Source organism: Chiloscyllium plagiosum, unplaced genomic scaffold, assembly GCF_037043375.1.
Source record: "Chiloscyllium plagiosum isolate Xiang-an unplaced genomic scaffold, Cpla_swu_hap1 HiC_scaffold_26, whole genome shotgun sequence".
In the NCBI taxonomy this organism is placed as follows: domain Eukaryota; kingdom Metazoa; phylum Chordata; class Chondrichthyes; order Orectolobiformes; family Hemiscylliidae; genus Chiloscyllium; species Chiloscyllium plagiosum.
Genome location: NW_028270164.1, coordinates 8428129 through 8451312, shown reverse-complemented (window position 1 = coordinate 8451312; position 23184 = coordinate 8428129). Strand labels below are relative to the sequence as shown.

The following is a 23184-nucleotide window of genomic DNA, read 5'->3' as shown; positions in this document are numbered from 1 at the left end:
GAGGAATTGTTCCTTCTAACTGAGACATCCAGAATTTCAGGGCAAGGGGTTGATTATTTCAAACTGCGATGAGGAGATATTTGTTCACTCAGAGAATTGTGAATCATTTTAACTCTCTGTTCCAAAGGGGTGTGGATGTTCAGTTATTTATTTATAAATGTATTTTTGGTTGTGGACTGACTGAATTGGGAAAATCTCTGTTTTACAGCAAAGGCTTGAAGAAAGAATTACTGTACTTTTAAAAAAAGGCAAGGCATTGAAACTCATAGCAAGTCATGCTTACACTGTTGCTTTGCAAATAGTGGGGCAAATGTAAATAGACAGCATGGCACCAGGGTGTGTGTACAAATTGAGATTTGGTCAGCAACAAGTGGTTGAATGGTTTGTGCAATTTCAACCAGTCATGGATACCAAAGGTCATCAATCATGGTTGGAGACAAAAAAAACCCCTGCAGATGCTGGAATCCAAGGTAGACAAGCCAGAGGCTGGAAATGCTGCCTGGCTTGCTGTGTTCTTCCAGCCAAAGGTCATCAATCAGACAGATAACAACTCTTTGACTAGTTCCTGGGCCGCTGAACAATGTGTGAGTGTGAATAATATAGTGGGAAGGCTCCAGACCTCTAGAAGGGGACATAGAGTCTCTCACTCTCTCCAGTGAAATACCAGAACCTAAAGAAAAATAGTCATTTTCTCCCACTAGCTACTGGAAGTTGGGTGTTTTTAACCAATTAGTTAAAGACTTCATACTTTGTGAACGAGTCACTCTGTGCCTCCTGGGAAGAAGTGACAGGACCTGAAGGAAAAGACCAGAGAACTGAAAGGCTTAGGAAAGAAAAAGAACACACTATCGAATCCTGAGGACTGGTGCTACTGGGCTGCTTTCCCAATACATTTTCCCTCCATTTATAACACCATTTGTTTTTGTCTATATGTGTAGAGGGATTTTAGAAGGGGGTTAAAGTTTTAGAAAGCAAAATGTCAACTGTTCATTGTTGTTTACTTGGGGTTACAATCTATGTATTTGCAACAAATAGAAATTCTCAATAAGTACAGAGACCTGATCTGTGTTTTCTATTAACCAGAGTCCATCAGACAGGTAAATTAGAGACTTTGTGTACTTTGAAAACATTTTTAACTTTTATAATGACTCCAGGAATAGCACAGTGCACTGCGCCAGTGAGGTATAACAGCCAAGGTCGATAGGTCTTTATTTCTCAGGGAATCAAGGAATATGAGGGAACAGGAGGGAAATGACACTGAGCCAGAAGATTAGTCATGGTCACACTGAAGAACAAAGCAGGATATGGAGGCCAGATGGTCCTCTCCTGTTCCTATTTCTTCAGATATAGTGTCATAGAGTCATACAGCATGGACACAGGCCCTTTGGTCCAACCAGTCCATGCCAAACATAATCCCAAACTAAACTAGTCCCACCTGTCTGCTCCCGGCCCATATCCTTCCAAACAGTTTCTATTCTGCACTCATCCAAATGTCATTTAATTGTACCCACATCTACCATTTCCTCAGGAAGTTCATCCCAGAATGAACTACCCTCTGTGTAAAACAAAATTGTCTCTCATGTCGTTCCCTCTTATCTTTATAATATGCCCCAGTCTTGAAATCCCCTGTCCTAGAGAAAAGACAACTATCATTAACTCTATCTATACTCTTCATTATTTTATAAGCTTCTATAAGGGCACCTTGTAGCTTCCTACAATGGAGGGAAAAATGTCCCAGCCTTTCTTTATAACTCAAAGTTCTTAGATATCTGTGTCTGGGGGAAAAAATGGAGGTTGCTGCAATAGAAATTTGGCATAAATCTAAGACCTGTACCTTTAGAATAGAATTAGAATTAGAATTAGCATTATTGTCACATGTACTCACATCAGTGCAGTGAAAAGTTACAAGTCAGCGCTATGTTAGGTACCAAGGTACCGATTCTTAAATACAAATCTCGTTTTAATCTAGTTTTCACAAATGAAAACAGAAATTGCTGGAAAAACTCAGCAGGTCTAGCAGCATCTGTGAAGAGAAATCAGAATTAATGTTTCAGATCCGGTAACGCTTCCTCAGAACATTCTGATACCTTGGTCCATTCCTCGATCATCACCACCTCCCCCTCACCTTTTCACTTAAATATAGGAGCTGTGACAGCTTCCCTTTTGCCTCCTTTCTCTTTAGCTTCCAAGCATGAGCACACCTTTTAAGTCAAGCATCAACTTTTGTGCACTTCTTGTTATTTAGCCTTCTCTATTCTTTGTTCAAAATGGGATCTGTTGGGCAGACCGAATGTAGATAGGTGACCATTCTGTGGAACATCTCTAACCAGATTGTTAAGTATGACCCTGAGCTTCCAACAGTCTGTCATTTTAATCCCCAACCTTTCTCTCACTCTTGACATCTTTGTCCTTGGCCTGTTGCATTGTTCCAGTAGTAACTCAACATAAACTGAAGGAACAGCATGTTGTCTGTCAACTAGGCATTTTCCAGACTCAACACTGGGTTTATGACCTGAACTTGTCAAACTCAGTCTCCCTATTTTGACTCCTCTCTTTGCATGTTGCAGTTTGTCTCTGAATTTCACTTTTGTCATTCAATGTCTCCAGTCGTCTACTCTATTCCAGTCCTTTGATTTGTTCCTGTCCAATCCAGCTGTTGCTCAAAGCCTATTGCATCACTTCCTTTCCCAATTCTGATGGATGGTCATTGATCTGAAACACAAACTGGGTTTTTCTCTCCATAGGTGCTGCTGACCTGCAAAGTATTCCCAGCATGTTTTGTTTTTATTTTCTACATTCATGTGTGTGTCCTTTGCTGCGTCTTTAAATGGAGCTCATAGTTTCTGTAAGATATTCTAGCTCCGTCTCCCCTCTGGACAGGTGCAAACCACATTAAGCAACATCTACCAATGGTCATTTAAGCTGCATTCTCTTGGTAGCAGGCTTCGAGACTGTCAGCCTCTGAAGAAACTGTCTTCTGATGTCAACTCAAATAAATTTTTTCCATAACTCTTTCAAATAACCAGAATATTCTCTCGTGCAAGTGTTCCAGGATACAGGAAGGATAGAAAGGGAGGCAAGAAAGGAGGGAGAGTGGCATTTTTGATAAGGGATAGCATTACAGCTGTGCTGAGGGAGGATATTCCTGGAAATACATCCAGGGAAGTTATTTGGGTAGAACTGAGAAATAAGAAAGGGATGATCACTTTATTGGGATTGTATTATAGACCCCCCCAATAGTCAGAGGGAAATTGAGAAACAAACTTGTAAGGAAATCTCAGCTATCTGTAAGAATAATAGGGTAGTTATGGTGGGGGATGTTAACTTTCCAAACATCGACTGGGATTGTCATAGTGTTAAGGGTTTAGATGGAGAATAATTTCTTAAGTGTGTACTAGACAATTTTCTGATTCAATATGTGGATGTACCTACTAGAGAAGGTGCAAAACTTGACCTACTCTTGGGAAATAAGGCAGGGCAGGTGACTGAGGTGTCAGTGGGGGAGCAATTTGGGGCCAGCGACCATAATTCTATTTGTTTTAAAATAGTGATGGAAAAGGATAGACCAGATCTAAAAGTTGAAGTTCTAAATTGGAGAAAAGCCAATTTTGACGGCATTAGGAAAGAACTTCAAAAGTTGATTGGGGGCAGATGTTCGCAGGTAAAGGGACGGCTAGAAAATGGGAAGCCTTCAGAAATGAGATAACAAGAATCCAGAGAAAGTATATTCCTGCTGAGGTGAAAGGAAAGGTTGGTAGGTATAGGGAATGCTGGATGACTAAAGAAATTGAGGGTTTGGTTAAGAAAAAGAAGGAAGGATATGTAAGGTATAGACAGGATAGATCGAGTGAATCCTTAGAAGAGTATAAAGGCAGTAGGAGTATACTTAAGAGGGAAATCAGGAGGGCAAAAAGGGGACATGAGATAGCTTTGGGAAATAGAATTAAGGAGAATCCAAAGGGTTTTTACAAATATATTAAGGACAAAAGGGTAACTAGGGAGAGAATAGGGCCCCTCAAAGACCAGCAAGGCGGCCTTTGTGTGGAGCCACAGAAAATGGGGGAGATACTAAATGAGTATTTTGCATCTGTATTTACTGTGGAAAAGGATATTGAAGATATAGACTGTAGGGAAATAGATGGTGACATCTTGCAAAATGTCTATATTACAGAGGAGGAAGTGCTGGATGTCTTGAAATGGGTAAAGATGGATAAATCCCCAGGACCTGATCAGGTGTACCCTAGAACTCTGTGGGAAGCTAGAGGAGTGACTGCTGGGTCTCTTGCTGAGATATTTGTATCATCGATAGTCACAGGTGAGGTGCTGGAAGACTGGAGGTTGGCTAATGTGGTGCCACTGTTTAAGAAGGGTGGTAAGGACAAGCCAGGGAACTATAGACCAGTGAGCCTGACGTCGGTGGTGGACAAGTTGTTAGATGGAATCCTGAGGGACAGGATGTATATGTATTTGGAAAGGCAAGGACTGATTAGGGATAGTCAACATGGCTTTGTGTGTGGGAAACTATTTGGCAAGGTTAGGTCTCATGGAATACAGGGAGAACTAGCCATTTGGATACAGAACTGACTCAAAGGTAGAAGACAGAGGGTTGTGGTGGAGGGTTGTTTTTCAGACTGGAAGTGGAGTGACCAGTGGAGTGCCACAAGGATCGGTGCTGGGTCATCTACTTTTTGTCATTTACATAAATGATTTGGATGCAAGCGTAAGAGGTACAGTTAGTAAATTTGCAGATGACACCAAAATTGGAGGCGTAATGGACAGCAAAGAGGGTTACCTCAGATTACAACAGGATCTTGACCAGATGGGCCTGTGGGCTGAGAAGTGGCAGATGGAGATTAATTCATATAAATGCGAGGTGCTGCATTTTGGGAAAGCAAACCCTAAACTTCGATTCTCCTGCTCCTTGGATGCTGCCTGACCTGCTGCGCTTTTCCAGCAACACATTCTTCAGCTCTGATCTCCAGCATCTGCAGTCCTCACTTTCTCCTAGGACTTATACACAATAGTAAGGTCCTAGGGAGTGTTGCTGAACAAAGAGACCTTGGAGTGCAGATTCATAGCTCCTTGAAAGTGGAGTCACAGGTAGATAGGGTAGTGAAGAAGGCATTTGGTATGCTTTCCTTTATTGGTCAGAGTATTGAGTACAGGAGTTGGGAGTTCATGTTGCAGCTATACAGGACATTGGTTAGGCCACTTTTGGAATATTGCGTGCAATTCTGGTCTCCTTCCTATCGGAAAGATGTTGTGAAACTTGAAAGGGTTCAGAAAAGATTTACAAGGTTGTTGCCAGGGTTGGAGGATTTGAGCTACAGGGAGAGGCTGAACAGGCTGGGGCTGTTTTCCCTGGAGCTTTGGAGGCTGAGGGTTGACCTTATAGAGGTTTACAATGTTATGTGGGGCATGGATAGGGTAAATAGGTCTTTTCCCTGGGATAGGGGAGTCCAGAAGTAGAGGGCATAGGTTTAGGGTGAGAGGGGAAAGATATAAAAGAGACCTACTGGGCAACTTTTCACACAGAGGGTGATACATGTATGGAATGAACTGCCAAAGGAAGTGGTGGAGGCTGGTACACTTGTAACATTTAAGAGGCATTTGGATGGGTATATGAGTGGAAGAGGTTTGGAGGGATATGGGCCGGGTGCTGGCAGGTGGGACTAGATTGGGTTGGGATATCTGGTTGGCATGGACGGGTTGGACTGAAGGGTCTGTTTCCATGCTGTACATCTCTATGACTCTATGATGTCCTTCAGAGGAGGAAACTGCCATCCTTAGTTGGTCTGGCCTACATGTGACCAGGCTCCACCACTTCCTCTGGCAGCTTGGGGTTTTCCTGACAATTGATATCCATCATTAGCCTCTTAATTCCAGATTTTTATGAAATTTGAATTCAAATTCCACCATCCGCTATGGCGGGATTCAAACGCAGGTCCCCAGGACATTATCATGGTCTCTGGATTAACAGTCCAGTATTAATACCAGTAGACCATTACCTTCCCCAATTTGCTCTTTTGATTCAGAAATCCTTACTGGGCCTGGCTTCAGACCCACAACAACGTGGTTGTCTCTGAAACCGTCGAGCCAGTCATTCAGTTTTGATCAATCAAGCCATCATATTCTCAAAGCCAATAAATGCTAATTTTGCTGATGATGCCCACATCCCCGAGAGTAAATTCTAAAACAGAAAATGTCACAACGAGAATGCAAAAAGGCCAGAAAAACTCATTGTGTTTGCCCCTTACATACAACACCATGAGATTTGGTTTGAAAACAGCCTCCGATCCCTGGAGGCAAAATTCAATCTATTTGTCTTTCCTACTTCACAGTAATTAACTGCATTACACAGACTTTACCAACAATCCACCCCTCCTAAGCACTGCCCTTTGCAATCTTTCAGGATACACGTTACTTCCCTCCACATAGCAATCTGCATCAACACTCCCCTCAAATATAAATGCAGATAAAAAAATATATTTTGCACTTATACATTTTACGATACACCACACCTCTCATTATATGATTTGATAACTCCTCATTGCTGCTATGAGGTTAACAAGGGGTTCCTTTGTTAATCAAGCATTTAGCAAACTTAAAACATGCGCTGCATGACACAATTTGCTACTGTATCACATACTTCTGGTAAACAGTAACAAACACTAAGGGGAGGTGATGGCCTAATGGTATTATCAGTGATCTATTAATCGAGATCAAGACCCCCTGTTCGAAATTTGCCACAGCAGTTCGTGCAATTTGAATTCAATAAAAACAATCTGGAATTAAGTGTCTAATGATGACTATGAACCCATTGCCAATTATCAGGAAAAACCCATCTGGTTCACTAATGTCCTTTAGGGAAGGAAACTGCCATCCTTACCTGGTCAGAGACAAAAAAAAGACTACAGATGTTGCATTTCAAGGTAAACAAGCAGGAGAAGGCTGGAAGAACACAGCAAGCCAGCCAGCATCAGGAGGTGGAGAAGTCAACGTTTCGGGTGTTACCCCTCTTCAGGGCCAGAAATGTTGACTTCTCCACCTCCTGATGCTGCCTGGCTTGCAGTGTTCTTCCAGACTCCTGTTTGTCATCCTTACCTGGTCTGGTCTACATGTGACTCCAGACCCACAGCAATGTCAGTGACTCTTAACTGCCCTTTGGGCAATTAGAGATGGACACAAAGTGCTGCCCTAGCCAGCAACACCTTCAAATTGTGAATGAATTAAAGAAATAAAATCTTCATCCCTGCTTAATTCACACAGAAACCTTTTATACAGAGATGCTATGAGTACACTTACTACCAGAAAAAAAGCCCATAAAACACACAAAGCCCCTCCTGAGGTTATACTGCAATACAAAGTTGGTAATGATAGGAATCAGAAACTGCAGATGTATTTGTCACTGTGTATCCCATGGCTTTCACCCCTACGTGAGACGAAGATACTATCACATAGGAATAAAAAGCCATAGAGCACAGCAGCGACTCTGCACACTCCAACAGAGGCATCATCCATATGTACCATGAGGTCGATTATCAATATTCTCCAATTGAAATGGCTTAGCAGAGCAGGAGGCCTCCTATGTTTCCATATGGAGTCAGCATAAGTACCTGATGTTATAAATGAGTCTTGATCGCAAACTCTCTCGAAAATTAGCTACTTGGCTTACAAATGGGAGGCAAACGGTGAAGGTGGAGCACTGTTTTTGTGATTGGAAGTCAGTGACCAGAGGCATAACCGTGGGATTGGCGCTGGGCCCCTTGTTGTTTGTTATGGACATTACCAATTTGAATGAGAATGTAGAAGGTATAATTAGAAAGTTAGTAGATGACATGAAAATTGGGGGTGTTGTTGATGCTGGGGAGGATACAGTCTTTTATTGATCAGCTGGTAAATTGGGAAGACAAATGGCAGATAGAATTTAATCCTGGTAAATATGAGGTGATGCAATAATGGTACACCTATTGGGAGTACTGAGGAACAAAAGGTGTACAAATCCACAAATCTCTGAAGGTGTTAGCACAGGTAGACAGGGTGGTGAAGGCGGCAAAAGGGATGCTTGCCTCATTAGTTGGGGTGTAGAATATGGGAACAGGAAAGTCTTGTTACAACTCTATAAAACATTGGTTGGGCTACAGATGAAATCCTGGTATGCAATTCTGATTGCCACACTATTGGAAGGTCATGAATGCACTGGAGATGATGCTGAGGAGATTCATCAGGATGTTGCCTGGGATGGAAAAAGTTTCAGTTATGAGGAGAGACTGGATAGGCTGGGTTTGTTTTCCTTGGAGCAGGGAGGCTGAGAGGGGAATCAGACGGAGGTACACGAAATTATGTGAGGCGTAGAAAAAGTAGACGTTGAGAGCCTTTTCCCCATGGTACACATCTAAGACCAGATCACATACGTTGAAGGTGAGGAGAGGGTACAGAGGAACCTTGATTATCCGAATATCGATTAACCAAATTTTGCAGTATCTGAAGATGATTTCAAGGTCACTCAAAAACATTACATCAAAGAGGTAAGTGTACTTGGATTACCTTCACTGAAGAAGATATGAAAATGCTGCCAAAAACAAAGAAACACAAGCAGCTCAAGCATCAGCGACTGGATACTTTTTTAGGTAAGGATTGTTCCACAGCCCTTTGCAAAAGTTAAGTGGTTTATGTTACTGTACAGGTATTCCCATCACTTTACCAGGCCATTTGTTTAAAAAAAAAGGCTGAGAACATAAACATATGCGTGAGGCAGTGCTTCTGTCTTTCTATCATGAGACCGCGTTCCTGTTGCGAACATAGAAGCTGTTGCAGGTCACGTTACAGTTGTATAAGATTTTGGTTCGGCCACATCTGTAATATTGCGTACAGTTCTGGTCGCCATATTACCAAAAGGATGTGGATGCTCTGGAGAGGGTGCAGAGGAGGTTCACCAAGATGTTGCCTGATATGGAGGGTGCTGGTTATGAGGAGAGGTTGAGTAGATTAGGATTTTTTTTATTGGAAAAAAGGAGGTTGAGGGGGACATGATTGAGGCCTACAAAATCATGAGAGGTGTAAGACAGGGTAGATAGCAAGAAACTTTTTCCCAGAATGAAGGACTCAATTACTAGGAGTCACGAGTTCAAAGTGAGGAGGGAAAAATTTAGGGGAGATATACGTGGAAAGTTCTTCATGCAGAGGGTGGTAGGTGCCTGGAACGTGTTGCTAGCGGAGCTAGTAAGGGCGGGAATGATAGTGTCATTTAAAATGTATCTAGACAGATACATGAATGGGCAGGGAGCAAAGGGATACAAATCCTTAGAAAATAGGCAGCAGGTTTAGATAGACAATCTGGATCAGTGCAGGCTTGGAGGGCCGAAGGGCCTGCTCCTGTGCTGGAATGTTCTTTGTTTTTTGTTCTTATTCTTTATTTTGTTCATCATGTGAAATCTGTGTCCTCCTGCTCTCAATACATAACAATTATATATTTAAATAAATTCTTCAGTAGAGCACAGCGTTAGATCAAATGGCTTCCCTTGTTGAAGGTAAAATCAATTATCCGAATAATCAATTATCCGAACGAAATAGTGCCTGCCCATTTCATTCGGATAATTGAGGTTCCTCTATAGTTGGGAGGGGATCCAAAATGTTTTTTTCACCCACAGGGTGGTAGCAATATGGAACATGCTACCTGAGAGGGTGATAGAGGCAGGTACTCCCTCAACACTTAAGTATCTGGATGAGCACTTAAAATGGTCATTGACCAATTGCAGGTAAATGGGATTAGTGCAGTTTGGTGTTTGTTGGTTAGCATAGACATGGTGGGCCAAAGGGCCTTTTTCTAATGCTGTATGACTCTAAAACATCTGATGGAATTAAATGGAATAAGACGAGCTTTGTGGTTCCAAGAAGGATACGTTCAAGCTTTTTAACCTAAATATTGGCGATATTCATACCAGAATTACCCATATGCAAATATATGGTCAAATAATTCTCTCCAAAATGCCTCTCCCCTAGAAATTGACAAGTTGGTACAGTTTGGGTTCTGAGCCCCAGCTTCCCCACATGGTGAGTTTCTGATAACAGAGAGTGGGTTTTGTCCACTTTATTCCCTTTCTCTTGAACACTGTGGAGTAGAGGAACAGAAATAAGTTATTCAGCTAGTTCAGTGGTATTTGAGCCCTTGTCAATTTTTCATTATTTTTATTTCATTCATTTATCAATATTGGTTTGGAGCTGTGAACTGAGAGCTGTGAGCTGAAGATGGCCTATGGACCTTGAACAGCACCTTGGGTTAAAAACATAATAAAAAAAAAACAAATGGGCTGTTGTTTGTTTGTGAGGCCAGGCCTGAAAGTTAATTGCAGATTGATTCTTCATCAAAATGATTCCACAGACTCTTTGACAGCAGGGGAAAGTAGTACGTTTGACCAGAGAGCAGATGGAAGGGAAGATGATGGTTCAACAAAGGGATGGCTAGGGTTTGAACTGGTCTATTAACTGTATTTCTGGGAGAAGGTAGTTTGGCTGTTGTTGCTACAGCATGAAGACTTGAAAGCACCCTTTCTAACCTCCTATTATCAGCTACTGGAAGTTCAGAGAATAGAAACTAAGTTTAAGTATCACTGACTTCCTCTGAGTGAACTGAAAAGCTAGCCTTGACATATTCAGAAAACCAACCAAGAAACAATTATATAGGCCTGTGGAACAACTGCTCCGGTAATCTAGCCAAATTTGTTATTTGCTTTTATTTATCCCTTAACTATATTTGTTTGTCGGTTTAACTTCTCTTTGAATGGGGCAAAAAACAAAGATTATTGGGCATGAGTCGTAGACACCAATTAGATTACATTGTTGTTAATTTAGCTCTTCTAAAGTTAACATACTGTCAATAAATGGTTAAGTCTTTTGTTTAAGCTACAAAGCTGGTATCTAGAATTGATTATTCACAGAGTCTGGGATTGGAATTCAAAAGTCTGCTTAAGAACTACTGGGGTCAATTTTGAGGGTCTTTGAAAGTTTGAAATTTGCTGCATTGCAGATACAGGTAGGAACCCGCAATTCCTATGAGGTAGGAAGACTGATTTGATTTGACTGTCTATCACCACGGTTACTTCAACAGTCCCTTCCAAACCCGTGACTTCTACCACCCACGAGCACAGAGCAGCAGATATGTGGGACCACCACCTGCAAGTTCCCCTCCAAGCCACTCCCCATCCTGACTTGAAAATATATTGCTGGGTCAAAATCCTGGAACTCCCTTCCTTACAGCATTAATTAGACCGCATGGTTAGCAGCGGTTCAGGGATGCAGCTCACCATTAGCACCTGAAGGGCAATTAGGGACGTGCAGCATTTGCAGACCTTTCCAATGATGCCCACATCCCATGACATAATCAAAAAGACAGTGAAACCTGTACCATCATTCAATTCAAAGCTGATCAGTACCTTAACTCCATTTACTTGCCTTCATTTTGCAATCAATATCCTTTGATCCTAGGATACAGTGCTCAAATAGTCTTTTAATTTAAACCTACACAGCAAATCTGGAAGTCTTTTCAGGGGAACTGTATTGTGTTCCAAGCCAGTATTCACCAATCTGTACACTCCAGCTGATTCCAGATAGTTAGCAAATCAAGAGTTCTGCCCTTCTCCAGGCAGCAATCCAATTTAACCAAGTCTGGGATTAACCAAATTTGAAGATCAAAGGTCAGATTTTCCATTCTGCATGCATCAAGTCATCGAGGAAGCAACTAAAGATAGGGGGAAATGATGGCCTAGTGGTATTATTGCTGGACTGTTAATCCAGAGACCCAGGTCATGTCCTGGGGACCTGGATTTGAATCCTGCCATGGCAGATGGTGGAATTTGAATTCAACAATATCTGGAATTAAGGGTCCAATGATGGCCATGAATCCATTGTCAATTGTTGGAAAAACCCAACTGGTTCACTCATATCCTTCAGGGAAGGAAACTGTCATCCTTACCTGGTCTGGCCTACATCTGACTCCAGACCCACAGCAATGTGTTTGACTCTTAACTGCCCTCTGGGCAATTAGGGATGGACAATATATGCTGGCCAGCCGGCGATGTCCTCATCCCATGAATGAGCGAATAAAAATAGTGTTGACTAATTCTGAAACTTGTAAAAGAGATTCAGTCTACATGGCAATGATCAATCACAACAAAAGTTTAAGAAATAAAGAATTACCTTTTACAATATCTAAAAGTGTTATACAACTGATTACTACCTTTGAAACATAGTCATTGTTGTTGAAAAAATTGTCCTAACTGGTTAAGCCATTAGATGGTTCTTATAATGTTGTTTGAGGATAAGTATTGGCCGAGACACTGGTGTATATTTCCCTGATCTCCTGCAAAGTAGTGTCATGGGGTCACAGTTAACATCTCATCTAAAAGAGTTCCAGCTCCTTCAGGACTGCATGGCTGTGCGAGCCTGGATTATGTATTCAAGTTTCTGAGTTGGGTCTCATGATGATTGAATTTGACAGGTGAGAATGCAAGGAACTGAGCTGTGGCTGACTGTCAGCTGCCTGTGTAGGTAGAGACTCCTCATTTTCACTAACACCATCCAATATTCCTAGATGTGTTGGAAGAATACAGCCAGGAATGGTAGGGGAATAATGATTTTTCACATCCATTAATTTGGTTCTAATCCTACCAAAATGAATCTGACATTATTGACTTTTCTCAGCTCATTTTTAGTCTATGATGAGGTGGCATATGAGAGCCCCAACTGCTATGGAAATGTGTGACCTTCTGAAGATCAATACTTGATTTTCTTTCGAACATTAAGAATTAAAGACGTGAGTTTTGGAATTCAGGCAGAAAACACCTGGCCCACTGAGCTGCTATGTTGCATCATGGCAACGATGGAGCTCCTCCTCTGTACTCCCGTTCAACAGCCACACAGTCATCTACAAGAAGCAAAAATCCAGAGGGGAATAAATATCTTGGGGCCCATTGAAGGAAGTTGTTTGATTTTCTGAAGGCAATCAACAAGCTCCAGTAGAGCACAGAGACAAGACTCCTAATGACTCATGTGCTTACTATAAGTGAATACATGGATCAGAGCAGGTCAAGTTAGTTACATCTAATTATTGCTGATAAAAGATGCATACTGTCAAAGTTTTTTTTAATCATGCGTTCATCAACAACCATTTATGTTGCTTGCGAAGGCATTTATATAACGTGCAAATGGACTCCACTTGGTGAAAGCACAGGCAGGGTGCCCTGATAGGGCCCTTGGGCCTGACCCCAGAGCAGACCACGGAGGGCCTACACTTGACTGAAGACAGTGGAGCCCTCTACAGGCCTGGAGTCTGGTATTTGGGCCCAGAAGTACCACTGTTCCCAGGCTCGGAAAGCATTCTCCTGCACCACCATCCAGAGACGCAGGAATCAGAAGTGTCACATCCTAAATTGAGCAACAAACAGCAGAGGAAAGTCAGAAATTGTTTCGCAAGGAAACTCTCAAGAAAAAGTAAAAAAAACACAAACAAACTAACAAACAAACAAACAAACAAACAAACAATCTGATTGCAATGGCCCAGGAGAAGTTATACCCATACAGCACAGTGTGCTAATGCAGGATATAGGGTCGTAACACATGTATCTCTCTACTGGAATCAAAAGTCAAGTTCTACACCCAAGATTTTACTAGAAGAGCTTGGGTATTCTCCTTAGTGCCCAGGCAATACTTATCTATGAACAAATATTGAAAATGGTATTTACTTTGTTGGGTAGATTGTGGAGCCAACCACTAGCAACTAATAGTTGGGGTCAGTGCTGTCATCAATCCTCTTTTCTATACTATGTCTAAGATCCATTTGGCTAACAGTTGGGGAGAATGAACCACTAGTGAGTCTTAACAGGAAGAGTCCCTTGTTTTCACAAGATGGTGCAGTTCAATGCATTGTGGCAACAATTACATCTTACATTGGCCTTTTCAGCGTAATTACTAAAGCTATAAAAAGCCATCTGGCACATTAGGATCTTAAGCAAGATTTCTCTTTCCCACAGGCAAGATTAATATCATCAGATTGGGTGGAGATGAATACAGTCTCCAACATTAACCCTTTCAGAATCGTTACCTTGTGTAACCTCCTAACCTTTGCTTCCCCACATAGTTAACATCTATCCATTCAGGTACATAGCTATTTTTACATTTATCACTACCCCATCTTCCAGAGTCTCTATATTCACAAATTCAGATGGTCCCACTTCCAGAATGGCTTCTCTTTATACTTGGAAGATTGGTAGGTCTTGAGGACAATGTGATTAATTCTGACTTTCTGTGAATTATTCTTCTGGTAGAGATTCTTTTATCTCTTTGAGGTCCTTCACAGAGAATGTTCTTCCTCCTAAACCCAGTGGTTGGTCCATTATCTTACCTGGACACTTGATTTCCTGAATTCATTTTGCATAGGAGCTCTTCCCTGAAGATTCATGTGGTTGTCCCATAATATCATCTGGGGAAATCTTTAGCTCCTCAACGTCCATGAAGATGGCTTCTTTGTCAAAGCAAGACTTCTTTCCTTAGTGAATTGAACTGAATTTATTGTCACATGTACTGAGGCCACTGAAAAGCTTTGTCTTGCGAGCAATATAGGCAGATCACAGAGTTAAGTAGCACAGGTAAGTAAATAATAAGTAAACAGCAGCAAAAACAAAAACACAGGTACAGGTGAATGTTAAGAGTTTGTGAGTCCATTCAGTATTCTAACAACAGTAGGGTAGAAACTGTTTCAAAACCGGCTGGATTCTATAGATGGGAGGTTGGCCTTTATGATTGTCCAGGCAGAGTTCATCACTATCTGTAACCGTCTCCGATCTTGAATGGTACAGTTGCCATACCAGGTAGTGATACATCCAGGCAGAATGCTCTCGATGGCGCACCTATAAAAGTTGGCAAGGTATTCGCCGTCATGCCAAATTTCCTCAGCTGCCTGAGGAAGAGATGTTGTTGGGCCTTTGTAACCAGTGCATCCACATGAAAAGTCCAAGAAAGCTTGTTGTGGATGACCACTCCCAGGAGCTTGACACTCTTCATTCGTTCCACCTCTGTGCATTTAATGTATAGGGGGCATGAGTAACTCCCACCAATTGTCAATAATGAGTTCTTGGTTTTGCTGCCATTTAGAGCTAGGTTGTTCTCAGTGCACCATTTTTCCAGGTCTTCCACCTCCCATCTGTAGTCTGCTTTGTTGCCATCTGAGATTTGACCGACTATGGTGGTGTCATCAGCGAACTTGTAAATGGCATTAGTCTAGTATTTGGCAACGCAGTCATGGGTATATTGTGAGTACAGTAGGGGGCTGAGTACGCACCCCTGGGGGGCTCCAATGTTGAGTGTTAGTGAGGATGAAATATTGTCACCAATCTTCACTGATTGTGGCCTGTGGCTCAAGAAACTGAGGATCCAGTTGCAGAGAGTGGGGCTTAGTCTGAGATCACTAAGTTAAGTAATTAGTCTTAAGGGGATAATAGTGTTGAAGGCTGAACTGTAGTCATTGAATAGGATTCTTACATAGCTATTCTTGGTGTCAAGATGCTCTAGGGAGGAATGAGGGGCAAGTGATATGGCATCTGGCGTGGATCTGTTGGTCCGATAGGCAAATTGGAGTGGGTCAATAGTGGGGAGGCTGGAGTTGATTAATGCCATGACCAGCTTTTCAAAGCACTCCATGACAACCGAAGGTAGGGCCATTGGGCGCTAGTCATTGAGACATGCTGCATAAGCCGTCTTAGGCACAGGATGATGTTGGCCCTCTTCAAACAGGCAGGGACAGAGGCCTGCTGCAGAGAGAGATTGAAGATGTCTAAGGAGACCTCTGCCAATTGATCTGCACATGCCCTGAGTGCATGGCCTGATACTCTGTCTGGTCCCATCTCTTTCCTTGAATTCACATGAAAGAAAACTGATCTGACCTCTATTGCAGTGACTGTTGGGATAGATTTGTCAGGACTTGTCGGAATTGGTGTTACCTCTCCACCGGACGTCTGCCCGAAGTGGGTAGAACATAGAAGAATACAGCGCAGTACAGGCCCTTGGGCCCTCGATGTTGCGCCGATCCAAGCCCACCTAAACTACACTAACCCACTATCCTCCATATACCTATCCAATGCCCTCTTAAATGCCCATAAAGAGGGAGAGTCCACCACTGTTACTGGCAGGGCATTCCATGAACTAACGACTCGCTGAGTGAAGAACCTACCCCTAACATCAGTCCTATATCTACCCCCCCTTAATTTAAAGCTATGCCCCCTTGTAATACCCGACTCAATACGCGGGAAAAGGTTCATACTGTCGACCCTATCTAACCCCCTAATCATCTTGTACACCTCAATCAAGTCACCCCTAAACCTTCTTTTCTCTAGTGAAAACAGCCCCAAGTGCCTCAGTCTTTCCTCATACGATTTTCCTTCCATACCAGGCAACATCCTGGTAAACCTCCTCTGCACCCGTTCCAATGCCTCCACATCCTTCCTATAGTATGGCGACCAAAACTGCACACAATATTCCAGATGCGGCCGTACCAGAGTCTTATACAACTGCATCATGACCTCAGGACTCCGGAACTCAATTCCTCTACCAATAAAAGCCAGTACGCCATATGCCTTCCTCACCGCACTATTTACCTGGGTGGCAACTTTCAGAGATCTGTGTACATGGACACCAAGATCCCTCTGCTCATCCACACTACCAAGTATCCGACCATTAGCCCAGTACCCCATCTTTTTGTTATTCTTCCCAAAGTGAATCACCTCGCACTTAGCTACATTGAATTCCATCTGCCACCTTTCTGCCCAGCTCTGCAGCTTCTCTATATCCTGCTGTAACCTGCCACATGCTTCCTCACTGTCAACAACTCCTCCGACTTCCGTATCATCCGCAAACTTGCTCACCCAACCTTCTAACCCCTCTTCCAGGTCATTTATAAAAATGACAAACAGCAATGGTCCCAAAACAGATCCTTGCGGAACACCGCTAGTGACGGCACTCCATGAAGAAACTTTGCCATCAACTACTACCCTCTGTCTTCTTCCATCCAGCCAATTCCTAATCCAAACCTCTAACTCACCCTCAATGCCATATCTCCGTATTTTCTGCAGTAGCCTACCATGGGGAACCTTATCAAACGCCTTACTAAAATCCATATATACCACATCTACCGCTTTCCCCTCATCAACCTCCTTCGTCACCTTTTCAAAGAATTCAATAAGGTTTGTGAGGCACGACTTGCCCTTCACAAAACCATGCTGACTATCCTTGATCACATTATTCCTATCTAGATGTGCATAAATCCTATCCCTTACAATTCTCTCTAAGACTTTGCCCACAACAGAAGTGAGACTCACCGGCCTATAGTTACTAGGGCTATCCCTACTCCCCTTTTTGAACAAGGGAACCACATTTGCTATCCTCCAGTCTTCTGGGACTACTCCTGTAGACAAAGAGGACATAAAAATCAAGGCCAATGGCTCTGCAATCTCCTCCCTTGCTTCCCAGAGAATCCTAGGATAAATGCCATCAGGCCCTGGGGACTTATCTATTTTCACCTTTTCCAGGATTTCCAACACCTCTTCTCTACATACCTCAAAGCCATCCATTCTACTTATTTGTGCCTCAGTATTCTCATCGACAACAATGCCCTGTTCCTGAGTGAATACTGAAGAAAAGTATTCATTCAGTGTCTCCCCAATCTCTTCCGCCTCCACACGCAACTTCCCCCTACTATCCTTGACTGGACCTATTCCTACCCTAGTCATTCTTTTATTCCTAACATACCTATAGAAAGCCTTAGGGTTTTCCCTAATCCTATCTACTAAGGACCTTTCATGTCCCCTCCTTGCTGCTTTTAGCTCTCTCTTCAGGTCCTTCCTGGCTACCCTATAACTCTCAATCGCCCCAATTGAACCTTCACGTCTCATCTTGAGATAGGCCGCCCTCTTCCATTTAACAAGGGATTCCAATTCCTTATTAAACCACGGCTCCCTCGCACGACCCTTTCCTTCCTGCCTGACAGGTACATAATTATCAAGGACACTCAATAGTTGCCCCTTGAACAAGTTCCACATATCATTTACACTCTTGCCTTGGAGTCTACTTTTCCAAGCCACACATCCTAAGTCATGCCTCACCGCATCATAATTTCCCTTACCCCAGCTATAATTCTTGCCCTGTAGTACACACTTATCCCTCTCCATCACGAGTGTAAAAATCACCGAATTATGGTCACTATCCCCAAAGTGCTCACCTACCTCTAATTCTAACACCTGGCCTGGTTCGTTACCCAGAACCAAATCCAGTATGGCCTCACCTCTTGTTGGCCTGTCTACATATTGGAGTCTACTTTTCCAAGCCACACATCCTAAGTCATGCCTCACCGGGTATAGAAGGCATTGAGACGATCTGGGAGGGAGGCGTCATCGTCTGCTATCTTGCACTGTCTTGTGGGTGGCACGGTGGCACAGTGGTTAGCACTGCTGCCTCACAGCGCTAGAGACCCAGGTTCAATTCCCGCCTCAGGCGACTGACTGTGTGAAGTTTGCACGTTCTCCACGTGTCTGCGTGGGTTTCCTCCGGGTGCTCCGGTTTCCTCCCACAGTCCAAAGATGTGCAGGTCAGGTGAATTGGCCATGCTAAATTGCCCGTAGTGTTAGGTAAGGGGTAAATGTAGGGGTATGGGTGGGTTGCGCTTCGGCGGGGCAGTGTGGACTTGTTGGGCCAAAGGGCCTGTTTCCACACTGTAAGTAATCTAATCTAAGTCTCATTTTAGAACCTGTGATGTCATTCAGTCCTTGCCATCGTCGCCGGGTGTCTGTCTGGGTCTCTAGTTTGGATCGGTATTGGTCCTTGGCTGTCTTAATGGCTTTGTGAATTCAAATTATGCTAGAAGCAGAAACCAGGAAGAGTCATAGAACATTTTGAGGAGAGATATATAAAACCTTACCACAGGTGAGCAACAGAACCTATCCACTTTTTAAGCTACAAGCAATCTACAGGCACGTGTGACATGCCAACAGAAAGCATAGGCAAAATAGCAATACAAGCTCCATTGTCACAGTTTTTCATTAACATGTAGAGTTGATTAATTAGATTATTTACAGATTCCTGTGGATGCTGAACTGTTTTGTTAAATCTTACTCTTTCAATAGCTATGTTTGTTCAGAGATTAACATAATTGAGAAAATCTTGAAGAACTGCTTCACAGTCATCTGTGTCTTTAATATTATGGTGATTTAATACAATAATAGAGTTTGACTTGAGATGTTGTATTTAATTTTAAAGCAATTCTGTATTCTGGATTTTTAGACCAGGCAATTTGTCATTTTTGACCCTGTACAGAACCTATGCATGTTAGTTTGTCTTCCATGGAGTTGCACACAGCTCTTCTCCATTTTGTTCAAACAAATCTTTATTCTCAATTTGCTGATGGGTCTGTGTTGAAATACGTAAGCTCCTTATTCCAACTTGTTGAGTAGGTTGGGCATCTTCATTCATTCACCCTCCATGGACGTTTTCCTGGTGGACGAGGCACTTTCACAACCTCAATCACCTAACTGTAGCACAACTGCAATATCTCTGTCACTGGTATTGATAATTCTTCTTTGAAAGACAAAAGATTATGATACTGCTCTTGAACTGAGTCAGCTCAACAAATTTAAATTCAACAATCTACTGTATCAGTTTACCAGATTGCATTTTGCTATCTGAACAGCTTCAGTTAAAGGTCCCTCAATCAGGTTGTGGGTTGGACAGCTCATTATTTTTCTCAGTATTTACTTTGATGATTCTTGGCAAATTTTACTAAATTTTGACATCTGAAGGTTCTTCGGTGGTGATAGGAATGGAAAATATTACCAACACCTCCTCCTTGTTTACAGTATGAAACAATTTTCTTCTGCCAAATTGGGAATGTCAGTATATTCTTTATGCTTTTAAAGCTCCTCCAAGAGTCTCGGAAGAGTCAATGAGATCTTCTCTAGGTTGCCCCTTGACTGGTTCATTAATAACATTCTGTTCTGGACTAGTTGTTCCCTTGTTCTATTTGAATTGTTTCTACTATCTCAATGGTGCTGAGTTCAAGATGTGTGCAGGCTCAAAAGAGAGAAACGTTCATTGTGAATCGTATATACATTGATAACTCTCTTACACTCTATGTTGTACAGTGTTACTGGTAGGTTATTTTTTATTCTTGCGAGTTCTTCTCCCCCAACCTGAGTTTGTGTAAATCTTTCTGTCAAGATCTTTGCTGTGATTGGACAATGACACACCACCGTTTCAATCTTAAAGCTAATATGATGTCAATGGGCATGAGCATAGAGTCATACAGTCATAGAGATGTACAGCATGGAAACAGAACCTTCGGTCCAACACATCCTTGTTGACCAGATATCCCAACCCAATCTGGTTCCACCTGCCAGCACCCAGCCCATATCCCTCCAAACCCTTCCTATTCATATACCCATCCAAATGCCTTCTAAAAGTTGCAATTATACCAGCCTCCACCACTTCCTCTGGCCGCTCATTCCATACACGTACTGCCCTCTGTGTGAAAACGTTGCCCCGTAGATCTCTTTATATATCTCTCCCCTCTCACCCTAAACCTATGCCCTCTAGTTCTGGACTCCCCAACCCCAGGGAAAAGACTTTGCCTATTTACCCTATCCATGCTCCTCATAATTTTGTAAACCTATAAAGTCAGCAGGTCCAATCAAACTCACAAACCTCCTTTAGGAATGTCTCCGGATCTTTCCTGATGATGTAAGTTCTAGTTCATTAACACCTTTGAGTGTGTAAACACTTGGCTTATTACTCCTCTGAAACTGTATCCTACATGGGCAGTACAGTGAGGGCCAGGGACCCAGGTTCAATTCCAGCCTCGGGCGACTGTCTGTGTGGAGTTTGCACATTCTCTTCATGTCTGTGTGGGTTTCCTCCGGGTCCTCCGGTTTCCTCCCACAGTTCAAAGATGTGCCAGTCAGGTGAATTGGCCATTCTAAATTGCCTGCAGTGTTAGATGCATTAGTTAGAGGGAAATGGGTCTGAGTGGGTTACTCTTCGGAGGGTCGGTGTGGACTTGTTGGGCCGACGGGCCTGTTTCCACACTGTAGGGAATCTAATCTAATCTAATCTAATCTGCAGACCTTCTCAAGGTGAACTATGGCTTTACAGATGTGGCATTCTTTTGTCATAGTTGGGCACTGATTGTGCATGTGAGACTTTTTTTGTTCTAGAGCTGACACTGACTCTTAGTATCTGCTATTTTGCCTATGCTTTCTGTTGGCTTGTCACATGTGCCTGTAGATTGCTTGTAGCTTAAAAAGTGGATAGGTTCTGTTGCTCACCTGTGATAAGATTTTATATCTCTCCTCTCAAAATGATCTATGACTCTTCCTGGTTTCTGCTTCTAGCACATTTTGAATAATTTTCTCCAAAGTCAGATTTTCTTTGAATTGTGATAAATCTGACAAAGGTTCATCAGTACTTCTAACAATACTTTTATCTACAGTATTATGAAATTTTAATTTTAAAGCTCCATTGTTACAGTTTTCCATTAACATGTAGAGATTATCAATTAGATTATTTACAGATTCCTGTGGATGCTGAACTGTTTTGTTAAATCTTTCTCTTTCAATAGCTATATTTATTCAGATATTAACATAATTGTGAAGATCTTCAAGAACTGCTTCATAATCATCTGTGTCTTTTATATTACGGTGATTTAATATAATAATCTAGTTTGACTTGAGATTTTGTATTTAATTTTAAAGCAATTCTGTATCTTAACAATTGTTTTTTGAGTTGTTTACTCATATGTTTTCTTCGACCCATCTCCAACATTGAATCTTTCAGGCAGTATTATTTCTCCTGTTAATTTCCTCTTAATGTGATTACTTATCTTTCTTCTTTTAGAGCTACTTTAAATGTGCAGTATTTCAAGAATTAATCTTACTGTTATTCATTCATACAGCATGAAACAGACCCTTCAGTCCAACTCATCTGCACCCACCAGAATCTGACCTAGCCCCATTTGCCAGCATTTGGCCCAATTCCCTCTAAACCCATCCTATTTACATACCAATTCAGATGCCTTTTAAATGTTGTAATTATACCTGCCTCCACCACTTCCTCTGGAAGGTTGTTCCATTCATGCACCATCCTCTATGCGAAAAAGTTACCCCTCGGGTCCTTTTTAAATATTTAAAACCTGTGCCCTATAGTTTTGGACTCCTTCATCCCAGGGAAAAATACTTTGGCTATTCACCTTATCCATGCCTCTCATGATTTTAAAAACCTCTATAAGGTCACCACTCAGTCTCTGACGCTCCGGGAAAAAAGCTCCAGCCTGCTCAGCCTCCCCCTATAGTTCAAATCCTCCAGATCCATGAAACATACTTGTAAATCTTTTGTGCACCATCTCAAATTTAACAATATCCTTCCCATAGAAGAGCAACCAGAATTGTATGCAGTATTCAAAAATTGGCCTCACCAATTTGGGGACACAACATGATGTCCCAACTCCTGCATTCAATGTTATGACCAATGAAGGCAAACCTATCAAACACTTTCTTCATCACCTTCTCTACCTGCGACTCAAATTTCAAGGAACTATACATCTGTACCTCAAGATCTCCTTATTCAGCAACACTCCCCAGGGCCCTACCATTAAGTGCATAAGTCCTGCCCTGGTTTGCCTCCCTAAAATGCAGCACCTCACATTTATCAAAATTAAACTCCATCTGCCATTCCTTGGCCCATTGGCCCATCTGATCAAGGTCCCATTGTACTCTGAGATAACCTTTTCCAATGTCTGTTACACCACAAATTTTGGCGTTATCTGCAAACTTACTAACCATACCTCCTATATTCACATCCAATCATTTATATACATGATGAACGACAGTGGACCCAGCACTGATCCTTATGGCACACCACTTGTCTTAGATCTCCAGTCTGAAAACAACCCTCTACCACCACCTTCTGTCTCCTACCTTCAAACCAATTTTGCATTTAATTGGCTAGCTCCCCTTGGATCTCATGTGATTTAACCTTACTAACCAGTCTACCATATGGAACCTTGTCAAATGCTTTACTAAAGTCCACATAGACAACATCTATTGCTCTGTCTTCATCCATCTTCTTTGTCACTTCTTCAAAAAAGACTCAGTT

General features: G+C 42.2%; 1 long non-coding RNA gene across 7 annotated transcripts in view; it reads right to left on the bottom strand.

Annotated features, from left to right (window-relative positions):
• Positions 1-23184, bottom strand: part of LOC122563052 (uncharacterized) — a 146750-nt gene that overhangs the window by 81834 nt on the left and 41732 nt on the right. The window contains exon 1 of one of the 7 annotated variants that reach the window (XR_015750884.1): positions 11972-12061. The exons of the other annotated variants lie outside the window; for them this stretch is intronic. This is a non-coding gene — a long non-coding RNA (uncharacterized LOC122563052). Of the gene's footprint in view, positions 1-11971; positions 12062-23184 lie in introns of those variants that run through there. 7 annotated transcript variants of the gene reach the window in all.